The following is a 24,391-nucleotide window of genomic DNA, read 5'->3' on the forward strand; positions in this document are numbered from 1 at the left end:
ATGACCAGTGGCTGTTAGATCCTTTATTTTTGATGTTGGCTGTGTTCATAAGATTGTGTGCTTGGTTGCTTTTTGTTTTGCTGTAGTAAGGTTAATTATTTCCTGTGTTTTCTTGACAGAAGCTAATTTTCTTGGGTTGTATTTTCCCTTCCAGTATCTTCTGTAATGCTGGATTTGTGTGTAGGTATTGTTGAAATTTGTTTTTGTCATTGAATATCTTGTTTTCTCCGTCTATGAGGACTGAGAGTTTTGCAGGGTATAGTAGCCTGGGTTGACATCTGTGTTCTCTTAGGGTCTGCATGATATCTGTCCAGGCCCTTCTGGCTTTCATAGTTTCTGTTGAAAAGTCAGGTGTGATTCTAATGGGTTTGCCGTTATATGTCACTTGGCCTTTTTCCCTTGCAGTTTTTAGTATTTTTTCTTTGTTCTGTATACTTACTGTTTTGATTATTATGTGGCGGGAGGATTTTCTTTTCTGGTCAAATTTGTTGGGTGTTCTGTAGGCCTCATGTATCCTTATTGGCTTCTCCTTTAACTTGGGGAAATTTTCTTCAATGATTTTGTTGAAAATATTTTCTGGGCCTTGGAGAAGGGAGTCTTCTTTTTCCTCTATTCCTATTATTCTTAGGTTTTGTCTTTTCATATTGTCTTGGATTTCTTGGACAGTCTGTGTCAGGAATTTTTTGGATTTAACATTTTCTTTGACAGATACATCGATTTCTTCCATTGTATCTTCTACACCTGAGATTCTTTCTTCCATTTCTTGTAGTCTGTTGGTTATGCTTACCTCTGTAGTTCCTGTTTTCTTCCCTAAATTCTTCATCTCCATTATTTCCTCCATTTGTGTTTTCTTTAATTTTTCTAGTTCTATCTTCAGGTCTTGAGTTGTTTTGTTTACTTCCTTCACCTGTCTGCTTGTATTTTCCTCTTTTTCTTTTAGTTCCTTCAACTCTGTCTCTTTGATTTCTTTCAGTGATTTAATTATTTCTTCTCTGAAGGCCACAAGCTGTTTGGCTGCATCTTCCCGTATTTCTTCACGGATGGCCCTAATCTGCTTGTCTTTATCTTCCTCCATTTCTTTACGGATAGCCATGATCTGTTTGGTTTTATCTTCCTCTAATTCTTTACGTATTTTATCTGTTTCCTCTATTATTCTCTTCATCAACATAGATGTAAGGTCATCTTCTTGATTTTCTATTATGTTGCGTTGTCCAGGGCTCTTCGCCCCTGGATGGCTGGGTTCTGGAGATGCCATATTGCTCTGTCTTTTGTTGGTTGAGCCTTTACGCTGACCTCTACCCATTGGGCTGATTTAGGTGTTGGCTGTTAGTTTCTGTGCTTCCTGGAGTCCTGAGGTAGGGAGTATCCCCTTGGCCGGAAGATGGTTTTTCCTGAAGGAGTCCTTCTCTGCTTTTTGGTTATGGTCACTGTATGGCCAGTGTTTCTCAGGAGTTGCCACTGCTCACCTCAGGTTTATAGCCCTGAGTAGTAGCTGTGGTCTATGTTAGGCAGGGGGGGATCTCCTTTTACCCATAGAAGTTCTCAAGACAGCTGTCCCACTGCTGGGTTTCTTGTTATAAATTTAGTGTGCTGCTGCTCACTAAATTTCCAGGTACAGTCCTCTTGAAGAAACTGCTGATTCCCTAGCTGTGGGGTTTTCTCCCAACAGGGAAACTCAGTCTGTTATTCTGGGGCACACAGTTCTGTCCGGGAAAGTGAGAGGTGCACTCAGCAAGTCTCTGGGCCAAAGGCTGAGTGTTCTGCTCTGGACCTGGAGAATGTGCACCTAGGTTGAGTTGGCGCCTGGGGGCACTGCTCTGGTCTGGAGGCTGGGTGCCTCACTCTGGACCAGAAGCTGTGTGTCTCTGTCTGGGATGGTGGGTGCAGGCACCGATCTGATCCAGACGCTGTGGGTACAGCCCCCCCAAAGGATCAGGGATTCCCACAGTTTTGGCAGTCTAGCCAGGGACAACTGGCCGACCCCTGGCACAGTATCTGAGGGCTGCTGTAATGGCTCTTTGGCTCCTGCAGGTCCCGAGGATACAGCTGTGTGTCCCAGTGCCCCAGGGGAACTCTACAATGGCGGCAGAGCACAGCGCTCCTGCCTGCGCTAGAGTCTGCGTGAGTCCAGGAAGTGTTTTGGTGCTGGGTGTCCTAAGCGTTAGAGCTGCTGACCCCCTCCACTGGCGGTTTCCTCCTGCCAGAGACACGCAGTCTGGTGCCCTGGTGCCCTGGTGCCCACAGTTCTATCTGAGGCGGCGAATCACACGCGCAGGCAGGGCTCAGTGCAGCCGCCAGTTCCCGGCTCTGGGTCCGTGCTGGCTCTTGGGGCACCCGCGGAACCCGAGTCTTTTCCAGGGGATGTCTGGGTAACCTGGGGTCGGTCCCAATTGTTTCCTGCTCCGTGGGGTTATCTCTCGACTGGGAAATCCAGTCTATGGTGTTGTGGGCCCACAGTTCAGTCTGGGACGGTGACCAGATCGCGCTGGCGTGTAGCTCCGGGCTGACGACCAAGCGCCTGGCGGAACAGGGATCTCTTCCGCGGTTTAGCCGGGTGAGTTAAAGCTGATTGAATCCCCCACCGTGTGGGGTGTCCTCTCACCTGTGAAACACAATCACTTGTGTTTTATGGCCGCGAGTTCCGATTGCTGGTCACTGTGTCAATCCTGCTGTGCTGCTCCTCAGAATGAGAGTCCTCCAGGCGCTGCCATCTTGCCCCCCCCCGTCGCTTAATCATCTCTTAAGAAAATTAAAAAAAAAAAAACAATTGTTATAGTATTTAAAGTCTTTTTGTAATTTTAATATTACTTGTATATTTTTCCTTCACAGGTGAAAATCTACTGTCCATCTAGTGATCTTACATAAAAGATGAAGTTTATCTATTTGATCTTTTATTACTTTTTCATTATTCAATCCAAATATATTTAGGGTGTACAATTCAATACATAATCTAGTCAATGAAAAATATGCTTTTTGTTAGAAACTCAGAGATGTGTGGTCTCATTGATGAAAGTCTCTTACATAAAGCTTCAAATTACTAAAAATAGGTAAGTTGTTCCTCAAAATAAATGATCAAGAATCCAAATATATTAGAAATCAACAGACACTAGATAGTTTGGGCATCTATGTAGAAAACCACCATTAGTTTGGGAATCTATGTAGAAAACCACCAAATTTCACACAATCATATGATAATTACTGGTGTCTTCTCTTTATTTTACAATGTTTAGGTGACAGTCTGGCTTTTTTTCTACTACTCTGATTAATTAATGGAAAAACTTGTAATAACTATAGTCTTCTAGAAAGATTAGGTAGCTGTCATGTTTTTAATAAGGACATTTGTGTATTTTTTATTAAAATACTTTTTAAGTAGCTCAAATATTTTGGCTTATTTTTTTATTTTAACACATATATGAATAGGTCAAGTTTTGCTGCTGTTTTAAGGTAAATTTAGCATGGATTATAATTTTGTGAGTACACAATTTTACAAAATAAATTTGTTACATATTATGAAAGTTTCATTTTTGAGATTCTAATATAATTAAATCCTATTCCCCTTCCCAATCCTCACCAAAATCTTCCCACCTTCCTTAATCGCTTTCAAAATTATGACCTTTTTCTTTTTTTATTTTTATTTTTTAATATTAGTTACAGTTTAACTTTGTGTCTCTGCTGTATCTCACTCCCTCTTTCCCTCTCAATTCTACCCTCCCACCCTCATCTCCTCCCTGCCCCTTTCCAAGTCCACTTAAGGGAGAACCTCCTCCCCTTACATCTGATACTGGTTTATCAGGTGTCTTCAGGACTGGCTGCAAAGTCCTCCTCTGTGGCCTAGCAAGGCTGCTCCTCCCTGGAGGGTGGGGGGGAGGTGAAAGAGCCCACCATTGAGTTCATGTCAGAAACAGTCCCTGTTCCCCTTATTAGGGTACCCACTTGAATACCGAGCTACCAAGGGCTACATCTGAGCAGGGGCTCTAGGATGCATCCATACATGGTCCTTGTTTGGAGAAAAAGTCTCGTAAAAGACCCCTGTGCCCAGATATATTTGGTCCTTGTGGAACTCCTTTCCTACCCAGGTTGTATTAACTCCCCCTCCTCCTTTTTTTTTTTTTTTTTTTTGATTCTCTGCATTCTGCCGGAGGTTTGGTTTTGAGTCTTAATATCTGCTTTGATACACTGCTAGGTATTCTTTCAGAGGCCCTATGTGGTAGGCTCCTGTCCTGTTACTTGTTTGCTCCTACATCCAATGTCCATCCCATTTGTCTTTCTAAGTGAGGATTATCATCGTACCCTGGAGGCTTAAGTACATAACAAGGACATTTGCTCAACCATGTTCTTAGCAGCTTTATTTGTAATAACCAGAAGCTGGAAACAACCCAAATGCTCTTAAACGGAGGAATGGATACAGAAATTGTGGTACATCTACACAATGGAGTATTACTCAGCAATGAAAAACAAGGAAATCGTGAAATTTGCAGACAAATGGTGGGACCTAGGAAAAGATCATCCTGAGTGAGGTATCCCAAAAGCAGAAAGACACACATGATATATACTCACTCATATGGGCCTATAAGATAAGATAAATATAATGAAACCTGTCCACCTAAAGAAGATAAACAAGAACGAGGACCAGGGGTGCGATGACCTTTTTCTTTAAACATTGTTGTTTACATACACATATACATATACAAATACATATTCCTAAATTTCACCTGCTTAGTCTATATGTTACTTGCATGCATGTTTTCTGAGCTGACCATTTTTATTGAAGACTCATTCAGTGTGTTCTTTCCTTCAGTTGCCTGAACCTCAGTGTTAACCAACAGCTCTTTAACTGATCTTAAGACATGTTCAACATGAGGAAAATTTTGCCTAGCATTAGAATTCCAGACTACTAATCAGGGCTAGTAAAGTCTTGAATCTTATAGGAAAACCTACAACTGCCACTTTACTGAAGCATCATAATTCCTGACTACTTATACCCACGGGGAAGTTTGTTATTCATAATTCTCGGTTTCTCTAGAAATTTTAAGTATGGAAGAATATTCCCAATGTTGCATAAAGTAGGAAGGTAGCACATGTTTGTGATAAGTTGTGAAAATATCCCAATATTGGTAAATACGCTCAGAAGTGGGGATGAATAAGCTATATTTTCAAGAAGGGCAGACAGTGCTATTTAAGATAGGAACACACAGAGACCAACATGAAAGACTGGGTACAGGCACTTATTGAAATCAATAAAATTTTTCCACATGATTTCATTTCTTGAAAATCCAATTTTGTGAAATCTTAAGTCTGAATTTTACTTAACTTTGATTTTCTAGGAAGGATCTCACATATTCTAAGTTTGGATATCAATTTTTCTTGTAGCAATGCTGGCTTTAACCTTCTATCTCTACACCCTCAAAAGCTGTGAATATGCTTGTGTGCTGTGGCACCAGCTATTTAGTTTAATTTGAAAAGTTATTTTTCTTAAGAATTTATGAAGATTATAAAGAATTTTCATGCTCAGGATGGTTAAACAGCACTTGCAATTCCAGAAGTTGGGAATCTGAATCAGAAGGAGCAGGGTTTCATGGACAACTTCAACCCCAGTGAATTTGATGCCACCCTGAATGTCTCAAAACAAAATATAAGGTTGTCAGCTCTATATGAATAAACAGAAACCAGAAAATAAGCAAGTATACCATTTTCACTGTCCTAGGACTATTATTCTCTTCTTCTCTTTTTTTTACCTTTCTTTCTTTGTCTCTGTCTATCCCTGACGATCTCTATTTCTTTTCTCTATCCCTTCATACAAAAACACAACTCCAAAAATGTAATTTCTTGCTTCCATTAATTGATTTGCAGAATTTTTTTCTTGTCAATGATCTAAAAATATAGGATAGTGTTTAATGAGTTAGAGATAAAAATAACTTTCTATATGTGTACATAAACACATTGCTGCTGCTCTTTGTCAGTATTAGTCGTTGTATGAGCTCTAGTATTAGTTGATGTGTTTCTCTCAATTTCTCTCAATGTAATACTGGTAATAGCATCCAAAGGTTGTGAGGTTCTTACTTTGCTTGTATCCCACAAGTAATATTAGAAATTTTGTGATCAAAGTATAATAGTTTGTTGACTTATTTAAGAAAAAAAGTTTTAAAAATCAGGCCTTGAGCTTTTGCCAGTATTCCTAGAAGTAGAAATTAGATATCTGGGATTTGCCCCTTGAACATTTCAGACTGGAAGGAAACCTGTGTGAGAAAAGAATCCTTTCTGGTCCTACTTGCCCTGTACCTTAAATCATTTTGAGCTTTTAAATATTTTCACAAAATGATTTATTCACAAATTGCTGCCTGTTCTATAGAGAGAGTATTTTTAAAGTTCAGCTTCTGTAATGACTTGAAAGGACTAAATTATGGTCTGTTCACCCCAAATCCAAGTGGGTGGTTAAATACCTTTCATGTAAAGTAAACACTAAAGGTTAATGGAAGCTTGTACCATTAAAAGTAGACAAAAACCAGACTTTTATTCTTCGTTTTTCCCATATGGTATTTATGATTACTCTTTTTGACAAACTAGTATTTCACAAATACTTCCAAATAACATTTTATAGATTCCTAGCCAACTTCTTGAGAAAATGTTTTAACCTTTTGGCCCAAGAAAGGTTTCTAGCCTGAAAACACTTTCAGATCCCATTTCAGTTGTCATTGTGGTGAAGGGCAAAGTGCTTGTGAGGTAGGGAGGTGGTATGTTTTAGAACCTCCACCGTTGAAAAGAGAATATTCTAGAGATTAGACTAGAACCCACAAAAGTCACCTATTTCAGTGCACTCATGTGGAGGAGCCAGCTTGGAAGATAACAGCCTTCCCTGTGAGATGGTTCCTATGTGTCTTCAGTCTGACACAACCGTAAGAACACTTCTGTCAATTTAGGTAATAAGGGGGAGGGAGGAGTGGCATAGAGGATGAGACAACTCAACAGACAGAAATATATGAACAGAACCAAAGCTCAGAGAAAGTTTCCTTTGAATTGTGAGGCACAGGTGTTCTTTGTATTAGAAACATACAAACATTTCTATTCTTTTTCTTCTAACTTAGAAAAGGTCCATGATGGTATGTTTGGCCTCAGACTCATTATGTAACTGAGAATAGCCTTGAATTCCTGACTTTTTTCCATCATCTGCCTCCAAAGTACTGGACTAAATGTACCTGCAACCAAATTGGCACTTATAACATGCGTTTTGCAGATATGAGTTTAGGAGAAAAGAATAACACAGAGACTATTGGAAATCAAAGCAATATAGATTATTATTTCTTCAATTCCAGACAAATAACCCTGAGATTTCCTCTCTTAGTGATCACTAGTCACCAAGAAAGTGTCTTGACTAAAATGATATCAAGGCCCTAAATGATTGCTTCAATCTGAGGAAGATTTTGCATTGGGGATAAGAATCTTGTCACTAACACGATGCAACAGTATATACGCAGGAGGGAGGAATAATGGCCAGCACACAAACATTCCTGTGTAGTGCAGAAACTTAATGGTCCCAAAGCCTCTTCTTTGTGAGTCTCTCCAAATAGTGTGCAGTTGTCTTTTGCTGTTGTTTTTCTTCTATTGGAAAAACAACCATGACATGAAAATTGTATTGCTAAAGTACAGATTTTACTTTCAACCTTTCACATCATCTGTGAGGTAAATAAAATATTTTATTTTAATAGATTTTCAAGTATTTACTACATATGTATTATATATATATATATATATATATATATATATATATATATGTATGTATGTATCCCTATTTGAATTCACAATTAACAAGACTTAAAATTCACTTATTGAATTTTATTTGAGCACCTGAATTATACTACATAGAATTTTAGAAGCCAGAATTAAAAATTTAGTACTATTCAAAATGTCTAATAAAATGTCCACTAAGACACACACACACACACACACACACGTGTATATATATATATATATATATATATATATATAATTTTAATTTGATGCTTCTACCTCTGTATGTATATATGTTCCATTGGCTTAATAGTTTTTAACAACACTGTTATATATTTATTTAAATTTTATAAATGGTCATTTTCTGATAAATTGAATACTTACTACTCTAATTTTATTTAGTATACCATACTAATATTTCTGATTATGTGTATCTGCAACATCACCAAGTGATCTAAATGTATATTTTGAGACTGGAGATATGAAAATTACATCATGAAGATTAAGTCCACCTACGCTTTGCTTTTATAGGTCAAGTTTCTTCCCATTCATTGACTATTTGTTATCTATATTATTTTCTCTTACAATACAAAATCTAACATTTATAAGTAGAATATTTGTCCCACAAAGGTGTACAACACATATTATTTGATCATTAAAAAATACTGATTGAATGTGGTTGTTTTTTGGTTTTTTTTTTTTTTTTGAGAAACTTTGGTTTTTTTTTAATGTGTTTTTTTATTTTTAATTTTTTATTTAACTTTTATTAATTATACTTTATTCATTTTGTATCCCCAATAAGCTCCTCCCTCCTCCCCTCCCAGTCCCACCCTCCCTCCCCCTTTCTGCATGCATGCCCCTCCCTAAGTCCACTGATAGGGGAGATCCTCCTCTCCTTCCTTCTGATCTTAGTCTATCAGTTCTCATTAGAAGTGGCTGCATTGTCAGGGTTCTACGTTATCTCCATGAATAGTCCTTGGTTGGAGTATGAGTCTCTGGGAAGTTCCCTGTGTTCAAATTTTCTTGTTCTGTTGCTCTCCTTGTGAAGTTTCTGTCCTCCCCAGCTTTACTATTTCCCACTTCTTACATAAAATTCCATTCACTCTGCCCGACAGTTGGCCATCAGGCTCAGCATCTGCTTTGACAGTCTGCACAGCAGAGGTTTTCAGAGGCCCACTGTGGCAGGTTCCTAGGTTGTTTCCTGTTTTCTTTTTTTTCTGATGTCCATCCTCTTTGCCATTCAGGGTGGGGATTGAACATTTTAGTTAGGGTCCTAACTAAAATGTTGCTTAGTTTGTTTAGATGTACAGATTTTAGTGGGTTTATTTTATGTTGTATGTTTATATGAGTGAGTATGTACCGTGTGTATCTTTTTGCTTCTGGGACAAATCACTCAGGATGATCCTTTTCAGGTCCCACCGTTTACCTGCAAATTTCATGATTTCCTTATTTTTCATTGCTGAGTAATACTCCATTGTATAGATATACCACAATTTCTGCATCCTTTCTTCAGTAGAGGGGCATCTGGGCCTCATGAAACTGAAAAGCTTCTGTAAAGCAAAGGACACCGTCACCAAAACAAAGCGACTGCCTACAGATTGGGAAAGAATCATCACCAACCCTTTATCTGACAGAGGACTCATATCCAGTATATATAAAGAACTAAACAAGCTGAAAAGCAACAAACCAAGTAATCCACTTAAAAAATGGGGAACAGAGCTAAAGAGAGAATTCTCTGTAGAGGAATATCGAATGGCAGAGAAGCACTTAAAGAAATTCTCAACCTCATTGGCCATTAGGGAAATGCAAATCAAAACAACCCTGAGATTTCACCTTACACCCATCAGAATGGCCATGATCAAAAATTCAAGTGACAACACATGCTGGAGAGGTTGTGGAGAAAGGGGAACCCTTTTCCACTGTTGGTGGGAATGTAAACTTGTACAACCACTCTGGAAATCAATCTGGCGTTTTCTCAGACAACTAGGAATAGCGTTTCCTCAAGATCCAGCCATATCACTCCTAGGTATATATCCAAAAGAGGCTCAAGTACACAAAAAGGACATTTGCTCAACCATGTTTGTAGCAGCTTTATTTGTAATAGCCAGAAGCTGAAAACAGCCCAGATGCCCCTCAACTGAAGAATGGATGCAGAAACTGTGGTTGTTTTAAATAAAGAAATTTCTAAATTATTCTGCCTGGTAGTTCACATGTAATTAGACAGCATATAGCAAAGAAAAATTAAATAAAATGATGTTAAGTCAATTGACAGAGACTATCTTACCGAAGAGAACACTTTACAGTGCTTTCTTGATATTAACAAACTGCTGTCTTAGGTACCATAAGCATCTGATTGATTAAAAGTGACTGGTGCAGTCAATATCTGAAATGAAACAGCTAGTTTCATCTTGTCCAATTTTTACATTACTCTTCATTTTCCCTGAGAACTACATCGCCGAAACACTTTTAGTAAAGCACTTCCTTGTAAAATGATCAGTTGTATCTGTCACCAGGAAGAAATGCATTCTCTCGCTTTATTACAGCCATCTGCATCCTTCATTTTCTTTTAATTCAGTCACTGGAGCCCTAATGATTGCAGCCATTTCAGGAGATGCCATCAATTACAGCAAGGAGCTCATTCAGAAGTGAAAGATGAGCTCCATTCCCTGTTGCTCAGAGGTCAGTGATCATTCCCCAACCTCTTCCCGGTGAACAAATGGGACAGGAGCTTGCACAGGCGCCTTTCATTTTTCTCAACTCTGCTTCTTTATGACTTTTTGTAGACCTTGGTTATAATAACTTCATATGTTTGATCCTGGCAGCCCCAGAAAAAGCCTGACCCAACCATTCTCCTTGTGTCCACCATGATAAACTCACTCTTTTATAATGTTGATTTCTACAAGGAATATTCAGACTAGTAGGTATCAGAAAGTCATTATTTTAGTATTCTTTTAAAGGGATGTATTTTGTACATTTATATTCAAATGACTATAAATAGAAATCTCTACTGACATATTATTACTTAGAAACAATTATCATGGATGAATTAATAGCTACTATACTTTTGTAATAAAATAGAATAATGGTAAAATTGTTATGTTTATATTCCTTGAATATGCATTATTGATCATTTTATTTTTATTATATTAATTAATTAATTTTTCAATGTGTATATAGGTGTGGGGGGCATACAAGCCTCAGCATTCAGATGACAACCTGGGTGAATCTGTTCTCTCCTTTCATCGTGTGGAACCCAGGGATATAAGTCATAGCGTCAGGCCTTACCCTGCTGAGCTATTACATTGGTTCAGCATTTTTAAGAAGACAATAGAATTAAATTTTTATTAATCTGTTTAGTGGTAAAAGAACTCAAAATTAACATATATTTAAAAACCCGAATACGACGTTGATAATAACCTGAAACTGAAAGTCAGAAGGATGGCTTCTGGCATCCTTCCGGCAAATGGAGAAATGAACTGTGATGTTAGTGAGCAGAGGAATATTACTTAGAAGACTTTTAAAGAGATACTGAGCCATGAAAATATGAAGAGAGCTTAAGTGCAGATCAGTGAGTAAAAGAGTCATTCTGAAAGTCCCACTTACTAAATTATTCCAAGTATATGATATTTTATAAAAGGAAAAATGAAAGCAGTGGAAAAATCAATGGCTGACAAAAGCCTCATAGTTTGAGGCACTGAAAAACTGAGCAGGTAAAGCCATGACACTGAAATTAGTCTGCCTAAAATTTTATTTTTGCTTTTATATTTTTACCCTTTTAAAAATTTTTCTTTTTATTGAAAATAATTTTTTTCTCACATGATAAATCCTAGTCATAGTTTCCTCTCCTGCTACTCATCCCAGTTCCTCTCCACTTTGGCTTCCATGAGGAAAGTAAGCATGCTTCCAAGGGGTAAAAAATAAACTATAATAAGGTAAATCAAAAACTAATACATCGAAATAGGACAGAACATACAAGCAGAAGGAAAACAGCCTAAATGAAAGCAAAAGAAACAGCAGTCCACTCATTCACACAGTCAAGAGTTCCATAAAAACAATAAAATGAAAAACTGTAACGTATATGCAAAGAACCTGGATCATAAAACAAGAGAAAAATATATAATTTTAAATTAAAATTTGAAATAAGATTAAATTTCAAAAAGAAAAATAAACAAAATAAGACAGAAAACAAAAACAAAAAAGTAAAAACAAAGAAAATCCCTTATGTGACTTCGTGAGACAAGGAAATTCCAAATATACCACTGAGTTCATTTTGTGTTGGCCATGTGCTGCTCAGTAGCACTACCCTTGAGAGTAGTTTGTTTTCCTTGAGAGTCCCTTGGAAGAAAATAATTTTCATTTGCAAGTAGTTATCAATTGGAGATAGCTTCAGTGCCAGGAATGGAGCTGAGTCCACCTCTCTCGGAATCCGTCTGGTGCGATCCTGTGCAGACCCTGTGCTTGCTGCCTCAACGTCTGTGATCGTGCATGTACATTGGTCCTCTTCATTAGAGGAGCTTGCTTTCCTGGTGTCTGCCATCCCCTCTGACTCTATTCTCTTTCTGCCTGCTCTTCCACGAAGTTCCCTGAACCCTGAGGAAAAGGATTTGATAGAGACATCACATTCAGGGCTGACTTTACAAGGTCTCTCCTACTCTGAATGATGTTTGGCTGTGGGTCTCTGCATTTGTTCCCATCTGCTGCAGAAGTTAATTTCCCTGATGATGGCTGAGCAAGGTACTGATTTATGAGTATAGCAGAAGGTCATAAGAAGTCATTTTATTGCTGCATGTTTTTTTTTTTTTTAAAGCAGTATTTGTTTTTATCCTAAGACCCTGAGCTATCTAGATACTCTCTTTTTTTCAGTGTGCGTATCTGGCCTCTTTATAGAAACTTAGAGATTCATTAGTTTAGGGTTTTCTTTTGGTCTTCAGTTTTATTCTGTTGACCAACATGTCAGTTTTTTGTATGTCAATACTATTGTGTTTTTATTGCTATGTCTCTGTAATACGACCTGGAAAGGGAGTGGCGGTGTCTGCAGCAGTTCCTTTCTCATCGGGGATTGTTTTAGCTCTCCTGAGTTTCTGTGTTTCTGGAGAGTTTTTGTGTTTATGAAGCTGAAATTTGTCATTTCAAGGTCTATGAAGAATTGGAATTTTGATGGTAAATGCATTGAAGCTGAAGACTGTTTTTAGTAGAATGTTCAATCTTACTGTATTAATTCAACCAATCCATAGGCGTAGGAGATCTTCCAATTTTCAGATACCTTCTTCAGCATCTTGATGTTTTTATCATACAAATCTTTCATCTGCTTGGTTACAATTACCCCAGGATTTTGTATATGATTTGAGACTGTTATGAATGGTGTTGTTTTAATAATTTCTTTTTCAGTCTCTCTGTTATTTGTGTATTAGACAAATTGCTGATTTTTGAGTTAATTTTGTATTCAGGTACTCTGCTTAAAGTGTTGTCAACTGTAGAATTTTTAGGAAAACTTACACATGGTATCATATCTTCAGCAAATAAAGATGCTTTGGTTTCTTCCATCCCACTTTGTATTTTCTTGTTCTCCTCACTTGTCCTATTACTCTGGCCAGAACTTCAAGGATTATATAGACTAGCAATGGAGAAAGTAGATGATCTAGAGGTCTGAATGGCCTGCTGGTTTCCAAGGAATGCCTTTTGGGATTGGGGACTGGGATAAAGCAGCAAGTGAGGGGAAGGAAAGTTCGAGGAGGTCCATCACATAGACTATGTGTTCCGTTGATGATGGGAGCAGAGAGAAAGGAGGAGCCACAGCAAAAGATCGGTTACAGAGCTGGGGATGAGATTGGTCAGTTGCCTTTGTGGGAGAGGAGGGAGGGTAAAGGCCTGCAGTTAGCCTACCTGCTTCATTATGTAAGACTTTTAATTTTAAATACCTGAAGAATTTTACTCCACAGAGTGAGTCTTTTAGCTATAAATCAGGAAAAGAATCATCTACTGGGCTCTCAGTATGGAACAAAAACAATGACAACACATAGGCATACAATGGATGTATTAAACAATGCTATTCATATGGGTTGAGATAAATGATACCCACCTATCCAATTTTTCTAATGAGCCATCTGTAACTTACAATAACAGAAGCTGCACATAAAGACTACCCTGACAGTTAATACAACTATTTTTATCTGAGGTTCCTGATAATAATTTTCATAGTTCCGTTTCCATGTGAGTATAACACCTATAAACACTTAAATAAATGAATGGTAAATTTGGGGAGTCAAGCTTATCAAATTGGTTAGGAAATGGAAAAAATTTGAAAGTCAATTTATATTGGTAAGAATAATCCATGTGGGACAGGACTAACGATGAGCAATGCTCGAGCACATGTAGTTTGATGTAAACACTGATACATTGATGGCTACATGAGAAAAATCAGCATGGATAAAATGCATGTGTTTTTATAAATAATATTTCCCATTCCTCAGCTATAAGGTCCTTTGAAATAATGATAATGGTGGAGTGGGAAAACCAACTGTAGAGAAGAGAGGGAGGACAATAGAGAATGAGCGATGACAGACAAATGATGCTCACAAGGAGCAGAGCCCCAAAGGTTCCTGCATGTATGGATCAGTAGACATTCTAGAAGTCAGGGTAGAAAGATTGCAAAAACAAGAGCAAGTGTGTAGAAGTCTTTTGGAAAAGTCTCCTAGAAGTAGCCCCATAAACAAGGCTGGATCAATGGCAGTATAAATAGGCATGCTAACATGAAAAAGGCAAAACATTTTGGGGTCCTACCATCAGACAAATAACTATATGCAACTAGTAACTTTCAGGAGGAAAATTAGCCTCTTCCACAGATGAGCCCATAACTGTTATTCAATACAAAGTTCTCAGCCCAGAAACCAACAACAAAATTCACTCAGATGGCTATGTGTGTGTTTGTGTGTTTGAGAGAAAGAGAGGGAAGCATAGAGAGAAAGAGAAAGGAGACCATAACCACCAAAAGAAGAAGGCTATCAATTTGAGAATGGGGCATATGGGAAGATTTAAATTAAAAAGACATGGGAAGAGCTGGAGAGAAGAAAAGAGGAAAAGTAATGTAATTCCACTGTAGTTAAGAATGCGTTTTTCAAAAGAAAAGTGATTCATTAAAAATGGGGAGTGAAATAAATGCACAAAAGAAAAGTGATTCATTAAAAATGGGGAGTGAAATAAATGCAAAGTGAAATAACTCATGCCAGAAGATAGCAGTCTTTAAAGATATATTTTTAAAATGAGTGAATGACACATTTTAAATATTTCACTGCACTCTCTTCTTGCTTGAATGGTTTCTGAAGAGAAATCCAAAGTATCTCTTACATATTCTATCTAGATTTTATTTTATTTTTTTCTCTTTAGCATGTCCCAGATTTTTGTGATTTTTATACTTCGGTGCTTTGCTACTTGTCCTCGGACCTTCTATCATCCATGTTTTGATTCAATTCATTTCTGGCAAACTATAAGCCATAATTACTTGAAATACTACATCTGCGGCATTCTTTTTCTCTGGGGTTCTATCAAAGCTACAAGTTTTATAATTGTTTCATGACAGTTTATGAAACATAATAGGAAACAATGCAAAAACAAAACAACAACACCAAAAAAAAACACCAGGATGCTGTTTTCCCAGTAGTCAAATGACTGTAATTCAACAACAGATAGAAATAAGTGTTGGCCAGAAAATATATAGTGTGTAGGACTATAGGCTAGTGCAGAAACTCTGAAGAACACTGCAAGCTTTTCATGATGCCTTATATTAAGCTGTCATTTTGTTCTAGCAGTTTTGCTCCCAGTGATATTTAAAAAACTAAAAGAAAATGTGTGCCCCACAGAGATTCCCTTCCATAATATTCATGACTGTCAAATGTCAAAACACCCTAATGTTAGTTACAAATATGATGAAGTAATAGGTAGAATTTCTTTATACTGCAGTTTTGCTTTTGGAATCAAAATGATAGCCTCTTCTGCTGCTGCTAAAAACAAGACAGATAATGTTATACTCAGATCTTCACTGTAAGAACTCTTAGAAGTCAAGCCTGTACACATGAAAAACTGATTTTGAGTCTTGTTCTGTTCATCCAAAGATGCCAGCAATTTATCAGTTGCCGTATTCTTTTCAGTTTTGTTTGGCTGTGACTTTGGTTTATCTTCCTGGACTTCTCTTTTGATAAGGTATGGTCCAAACTACCAACTAGCTGTGTTTCCAACACTGGACACAATACTGTTCTGTAGCATCAGTTCTCAAGTAGACCCACACAGAGCTCTTGATCTTCAGTTTGCTCTTCTTTGTGTCATACAACACGGATGTGAGGCATGATCCTGAGTTCTGTCCATGCTGAATGCCGTATCCATTTACTGAGTACACCATGCGGAAAGAAATGAATACTCATAGATGGACAAAAGAAAATATTAGTATGTCCCCAAATTGCTGACATTGTAGATGAACCCTCTATAAAAGCACCTTAGAACCTTGTTACAGAAGTATTTGGCTTTAGTTAGTATAGTTGTTAAAACTATCAACACAGTCTATATGTATATAAGATGCAGTTTGATAAAATTTCTGGTCTCAGGTTGATAAACATTTTTGAAAATGTGCACATATCAACCTTAAAATGTCAACAGTCACTACATGTTTGGTCAATAAAAACATAATTTTAATAAAATTTTAATTTACTTATTTTAATAAAACAGAAAATGTGAGTAAAAATAAAGAAAAAAATTCTAAGTTATTATAAAAATTTATTTACAACAAAATTACTTAAAGGTATTTATTTTCCAGCATAAATGTGTGAAACATTGAACTATCCAGCAAATAAGGAAACTGTTGGCCTATATATGCTCTATGGAACTTTTTATCTTTTGAAAGATCACAGACAATGCTGTAAGCTGATAAAACTGTGAGAAAAGAGAACGGTGCTTACAATATTCACCTGAGAAAGATTAGTTGTGCTGAAGTACCTTTACCTACTTAGAAGATCAACAGCAGCAATGAACGGTTGTTTGTTTGTTTGTTTGTTTTTAATGTTTTAAGTATGAAAAGAAAGATGTGCCTGTGGGAATAGAGTCAGCAACACTATTGTGTCACCTTGAAAGGCAGGGCTCACTTCGAAGGCTCTGTGAGCTTATCCATTGTGGCCTGAAGACATGGACTCAGCTTGCACTGAATAACGAGTTCTAGTGTGAAACTGGTTATAGGCTTTATCACCACAGAACAAAAGAAGTCATAAAGTCATGGCAGTTCAGCACAGAGTGATGAGAACATCAGGAAGGCAGGATTCAACAACTCACTGAAAGCTTTTTTGGATATTATCTGATGATATTCTTAGTTGTGGGGTTGGTGGAAGTTTTGGTGGAAGTGTTCTGTAACTGAACACCCTCCACGGATGTGGTCTATCAGTGTTAAGTCAAACACAGAGGTGGGAAATCGAAACTACTAATTTAGAATTATTCTCTCTGCTGCCTTGATGAATTTAAGGGGAATGGGCCTTATTTTCATTCACACTTCAAGGTATCATCCATCACATGGGGAAGGCACAACAGCAGGAGCTTGAAATAACTACTCACAATGTATCCACAATCAGAAAACAGAGAGCAACGAGTGCTTTTATGTTAGTGCTCAGGTTACTTTGTCCACTTTACACAGTCTAGCATCCCCTGCCTAAGAACAGTCTTACACAGAAAATATGTCTTCCTACCTCCATTAATATAATCAAGATAATCCTCCGTGAATGGTCCTTGGTTGGAGTATCAGTCTCAGAAAAGACCCCTGGGCTCAGATTTTTTGGTTCTTTTGCTCTCCTTGAGGAGCTCCTATCCCCTCCGGGTCTTTCTATCTCCCCCTTCTTTCATAAGATTCCCTGCACTCTTCTCAAATTTTATTATGCGTCTCAGTATCTGCTTTGATACACTGTTGGGTAGAGTCTTTCAGAGGCCCTCTGTGGTGGGCTCCTGTCCTGTTCCCTGTTTTCTCCCTCTTCCAATGTCTATTCCATTTGCCTTTCTGAATGAGGATTGGGCATCTTACCCAGGGTCCTCCTTCTTGCTTAGCTTCTTTTTTTTTTTTTTTTTTTTTTTAAATTACCATTTATTAAAATTTATTCAATTTGTATCATAGCTGTGGCCCCCCTCCCTTGTCTCCTAATCTCACCCTCCCCGCCATGCTCCTTGAACCCCCTCACAGATGTAGCCCATGGCAGCTCAGTCTCCAAGTGGGTTCCCAAGTAATGGGAACAGGGACTGGCTTTGACATAAACTCAGTGGCTAGCTCATTGATCATCTCTTACCAGCCACAGAGGAAGACAATGCAGCCAGTCCTGATGAGACCTGATAGGGTCAGATGGAAGGGGAGGAGGACCTCTCCTACCAGTGGACTTGGGGAGGGGAAAGGGAGGAGAAGAAGGAGAGAGGGAGGGATTGGGAGTGGACGATGGAGGGGGCTATAGCTGGGATGCAAAGTGAATAAATTGTAATAAAAAAAGAAAAAAAAGAAGAAGAAAGGAAATCCTCAATAGGCATGCACAGAGACTTTTCTCCAAGGTAATTCTAAATCTTGTCAATTTGTTAGTTAGCACTAACTGTAACAGCAATGACAGGGATTTAAGAAAGCCAGTGCAATTTGACTCTAGATCGGCCAAAGTCCTTCTCTTCAAATCACCAAGTTCTGATAAGTTAGCTGGCCTTGTAAAAATTTAATATATATCATCACCACACCCACACCACAGGGAATTAATGTTCATAGTTTCTACATTATTTATTTATTACTCATGCAATATAAACTAAAATAAAAAGGTGAATCATACTATCAGAGAATAGTAGCCCTATTAAAATTAATACTGCTTTAGATGGTAAGAGGAAAAACATAGCTCCTTGGTTATATCAGTTTATTCTCTATGGGTTTCCCTCAATTTACTACTAGTAATCATTCCTTAAAGTGTTTTATATTAATAATTGATATAGTGTTAATATTCTAGTGTTATATGTTCCACATGCTCTAGAAGTGGAAAAGGAAAACAAGGACTATTTAAATAACGGATGTGTTTCAAAAATGGAGGAAAAAGGAGAAAGTAAAATGTTTATTTTTGGTTCTCACAGTGAGTCCCAGCCATGCTGCTGCTTCCTGAGTGATTGCTGGTAAAGAAATGAATTGGTTAGAACTCCAGCTGACTTGGTGCTATATCCCACACCATAGCACAGGCTACACCCATAATAAATGACTTTAATTTAGATGTAGTTTCTAACAAAAACAACTTTACCATTTTGACCTTATATATAGTAGTTTTTTAAGGATAACAATTATTCCTGGTAATTTAAACTTTTAACCTGCTGCTGTGAACTTTATTTTCTGTGCAAAATAATGAATATGAAATATTGGAATTGAGCAGCCAAAGGTATTAACTCTTCTCTCTCCTCTTTCTTTTTTTTCTCTCTTTTTTTCTCTCTCTCTGTTTATTTTCTCTCTTTAAATACTGGGCAATCAAGTTAGATATTCTGAGACATCAACTCAAATTCTGATTAACTCTTTAAAAAGTACTAATTGTCACCTTGAGGAAAGTAAAGATTAGTAATTGATATATTTTGCATTCTGATAGATTATGTTTGAAAGAGATGACAATGCTCTTAACAAATGTTTTACATGAAAAATAATTTTTCACCCACAGAAAGAGTAGACAGCTTTAAGGGAGAGCATGAAGGAGTGACTGAGTTTGCCAAGCTCTTTAATTAGAAGAGACCATACTGGTGACTGCTGAATTTAAGGTCAGAAAACATTTTCTAGAAAGACAAGAATTTCTATGACTTCAGCATAACCATGCATAAAATGACTAATTTAATTTTCATGAAATAATGAGTGAATAAAGTTAGAAGAAAGTATCCCATAAAGTTGTTACTAAGTACATGGGCTGTACTAATATGATAAAGTTATTTTTATTCTGGGTGGAGACTATAATGACATCTTTGTAATTTTTCAGGTGTTGATTGTGTGTTTCTTTGGTTGTTTTATGCTGGGCCAGGCATATAAGACAGGGTATTGTACAGCTCTATTCCCCCCCAGTCCCTTGATGGTTTTGATGTAGTTATTTTTCTTATCTCCTTGAATAAACCCATAAACAGAGTCATCCCAGATCCTTCCAAACACAAGATTACTTCTGAAGCTAAATAGTGTGTCATTTTCCTAATGAGAAGAAAAATACAAACAAAACCAATGACCCAAGTACATTTATATCATACCCTACATAAATTCCCTTTGTATCTATAGTTATTTCAAAATTAAATGTTTTAAAAGTTCTCCATAAACATCTACTCAAGGACTCATGCTTTCACCTACACATTTCTAATTAAAAAAAGCCATAGATTCCAATGTTCTACCATCATTAAATGTGGCTGTAAAACGCATTAGCCCATTTTCAAGCATCATTAAGACTCTTGGTAATTTGTCTTCTCACTATGCGGTTTTTTGTGTAATTATTCATTTATTTCTATAAAAGTAGAGGCCATGAGCAGAATTTTGAATGAAAATAAGGCTAGGAATTTTTCTGAGGGTCTCTGCAGACCATCTTCAACTTTTATGTGTAGAGCACATTTGATTTGGATAATGTAGGTAGCTGCAGTACTTCAATAATGATTAAAACCAACTCTAGTGACCATTAGACCATGATTTTCCATTTATTCAAAACACACAGTAAGTAGTGAGGAAGTAGCAGAGTGTACAGAAAACTCCCTAAACAACACGAACTCTGCCTTCAAGGAGATGACTACACAATAAGAGTTGCACTTTCAAGCAAGAAACAGTATAAGGAGACTGACAAAGCAGCTCTGTTCTACAGACAGTGAGATGTATCGTGAACCCTCTATCTTAAGAGCTACCAAGAGCTGTCCTTTTTTCTGGTCACACCAGCATTATTTATATCTGTTTAGATATAAATTAAAATAATAAAATAAATAAAAAGGCCCCAAAGAATCACTGGTTTGCAAGCAAGAGTGTATATATTATCTGAACATTAATTTATAATCCCTGAGATCTCAAGTGCAAATGACTTATAGTCCAAGAGTACACACAATGAGTTGCAACCAGAATTGGGCCCAGGAAGCCATTTTACTATCCTAACTCTATAAACAGGAAATTTTGATTTGAGAATATAGAATAAAAATAATAACATATGATAAACGTAAAATATGCCTATTATAAGTCAATCAATCAACATACCTATGATTACGAAGTACTAACTTGTCAGGAAACCCTGCTGTTAAGGTCAAAGTCTGACATTACCAGATAGCTCCTGAGTTTGGTGCAAAAATGATGGCCTTCCTTTATCAGCAGGGCTCATTCTTCTCATGCCACATTGTTCTTAGGGAAAAAAAACAAAGTCAATTCCCTGTTTCCTTGTAGAACCTGTTCAGCAAGCACTTTGCAGATTCCTGGAACACGCCCCCCCCCCCCCCCCATGCTAATGAGACTTTAGCTTTCAGCAAATGACCTTTAACCATACCTGGATTTCTTCCCCCATCCGTAGGACAATTAAGTACTGTGCTCCCTTTCTTAAGATAGGACTGCACCGCTGCATGTAAGTGAAGAATACCTAGCACCCTTAACCACAATTGGCTCAAACACACTCACCTCAACGCTCCTCCCACTGCCCAAGGCTTATCAGTGTCTGTTTTCACATGAAATAGAAAAAAAGGGCTGTCATCATCTATTTCACCATGATTGTCTGAGAACCTTCATTTATTCCGTGGAAGAAAAGGCTCCCCTCCTCCATGAAGAATTCTCCACTGGATGCCAGGCAGCCACAGATGCCTCAGTTACTGCTGAGAAGGAAGCAGGCTGCTGACTGCCAGAGAAGCGGTAACTAGAGCTTTGTGAGCCAGCGTGGCCCAGGTGACCACCGCATCCTCTACCCTTAGCGCGGCAGCTTAACAGAAGGGCTGCCACACTGCAGTATCGTCACCAGCTCTGGAAGGCCAGTTTCCACTGCCGCCTGGTCTCCACAGTCTCAGTTAAAAAAGCAAACTGTAACACCCTGCGGAAAACTCTTTTCCATACCCCTGGTGAGATTGACAGCCTTTTGAAGGAACTTTACTCTGAGAGTTTTAGCCCTTCCTGAGAAAAGCAGAGCCTGAGACACTTGGGTTCCAACTGTCCCTGCCCATAAGCTGATAGTGCCTGGGCTGTCCTCCGGGAGAAACAGGCTTTCCATGTGGTAGCTCAACAGTCGTGAGGAGCAGAGCTTCCCAAGTGGCACTCAGTGTTGGGGAGCACAGAATGATACTAACCATTGAGTTTCAGAACCAGAACAAGAAGAAAGAGCTTTCTTCAATTCATGAATTTACACAGGTATAGCTGACATGCTCTGGACAGGAAAGTTGATTTTCCTGATAAGACTTGCAATTTTCTGATAAGGAAATACACAAACCAGGACTCCTAGTATCTACTGTTCTAACGCTTCCAGACTGGAGGGAAACTGGCTTTCAGATAGCTTCTTCCTTGCAGTTTCCCCTTTGTCATCCCTATAACAATCGCCCTTACAGTTCAGATTAAAGAAAAGTTAAGGAACAAATCTGCTTTTGGAGAGGCCTACTTTCTTCCTTTTGTTCCTCATTGGCACAGTTATGAGTAGCAATCTTTTTTTTTTTTTTTTGACTCCTATATTAGTATAATGTGACAACCGGCCCAACACTAATGACATTAATTATTTATGGAATAGAGATATTAAAATTATAGTTTTAAATATAAGGGTAGTGTCTTGGTGGCTCTTATTTCAAATTTGCTATTTTAACAACATAATGAACTTTCTAGATGTAGATAAGTATAGAAAGAACTAGTGATCAATGGTTCAGTTTATATTTTTTTGTATCAAATCATGGGAAAAGACTGCTTTTTGATATAAAAAGGAAGGATTTCTCAGTGGAAAATACAGCAAATACTTATGATTCTAGAAGGCCATGGTTTCTAGGAAGCAGAAGGTGGGTGTTGTAATTCAAATTTCATGCTAATTCCCATTGATCAGCCTATTTAAATGGTAATGAGGCATAGATTGCGCTTCTTGCCCAAGTATTTGAAACTCTGTACAGAAGGTGTCTGTAAGCCAGAAAAATAAATACTGCTGCTTCCTAGAAGAGTTGTGTTTGCTTCTTAGGAATCTAATTGTAAAAGTGAATTAGCTCTAATCCCTCTGACCTGTATAGAAGATGATGCTATCAAGAGTTCTTAGAATGGAGCAACATCAAAAGGCCACCATCCTTCTACTGTCACCATTAGCTTCTTAGAAATGCATTTCTCTTTAACCTAGAAAGAAGAACAGCTCCTGGTCTACTTCAGACACCATCCTTTAGAAGAGAAAGACAAAGTCTGATACCTTCTCGTGTACAGAAAAAAAATGTTCAGTTATACCACTTGGATTTAAGAGATTAATTTGTGCCAAAAACAAAGCAAAATTAAAAGCAATTGTTTGGAGACTTCCTGTTAGATTATGGTTGAAGATGTACATACATTTTAGAGATGGTTGAAAATCATATTTGCATAAAGAAAAAATGCATGTAAGAAACCACACTAGGCTAAGGTACACCAAAAAGAGAAATTTTCTCGAGCTAGAAGAAGAAGGAACACTTAAAACAGACTCGACTGTTTGAAAGAGGTATTGGAAACCACAGGATTTGGGAAGTAAAAAACAGCAAACTTGAAATGCAGTAGATGGCATATGATAGGAAAAGAGAGTAACCAGATTAAAGGATTTCTAAGAGAATGATGGAGTCAAGTAAATAATACACATGCTGCCTGCCATACAGAGTGTACCTGAACTGTTTGGAGGAGGTATTTGAAATAATTATTCTAAGTTACTAATTATGTTTTGAGGGTCATATTAATGATTAATAGAATATATTGTAAGGCCTAAAGTTAACCTGTAAATCCCAATTGCCTAAGGACCAATACTTCCTGAGACGCTGGAGGCTACTGTTCATATAACAAGCCACATGTTTCCATTTCCCTAAACAAATTTGGTTGACCCAAGTGCATTGAATGTGCTTGACCACACATAGGTAGGATGTACTTGGAAGAAGCTATGTCAGGATAAATGCCTGAACCTGCTTAGAAGAAGTAACCTTGAGGGTTTGCCTTCGTGAGTGCATGACTGACCTCAAATTGAGGACATTCTTGGGAATCCCAGGTATATGGATACTTGGCCAGTATCCATCTTCCTGACAGTAGTAAATAGAGTTTGCCTTACCTGGATAATTGCAGAACTGATCTTTTTCCTCGTGATTCTCAGGTTTAACATTTATAATGTGATCTGTTTAAGCTTAAATGTGTGCTTCAGTATTTTGTTATCATTTGTAATTGCAGAACATTGTTTTAGTAGTCATATGTAATATAATAGAGAAGATGAAACTTGTTTTCATTCGTCTGCTTTTAAAATATCTACTGTCAGACAGAATATTAAGCATTTTATCTACATTTGACACATATAATATTCAGCAAATCTACACATTAAAATGTATTTTCCCAATGTACAAGATAAAAAATACGTTATCAACCAGTTTTGAAAAAAGAAATAATGATTTTTTTCTAAAGGCAATCAGGTTCCAACTTTACTGTTCAAACTGATAAGGACATTTTATAAAATAGACAGGTAGCTATTATGACTGTGCA

The sequence above is a fragment of the Psammomys obesus genome, unplaced genomic scaffold (assembly GCF_907164565.1).
Source record: "Psammomys obesus unplaced genomic scaffold, mPsaObe1.curated_primary_1811, whole genome shotgun sequence".
Classification (NCBI taxonomy): Eukaryota; Metazoa; Chordata; class Mammalia; order Rodentia; family Muridae; genus Psammomys; species Psammomys obesus.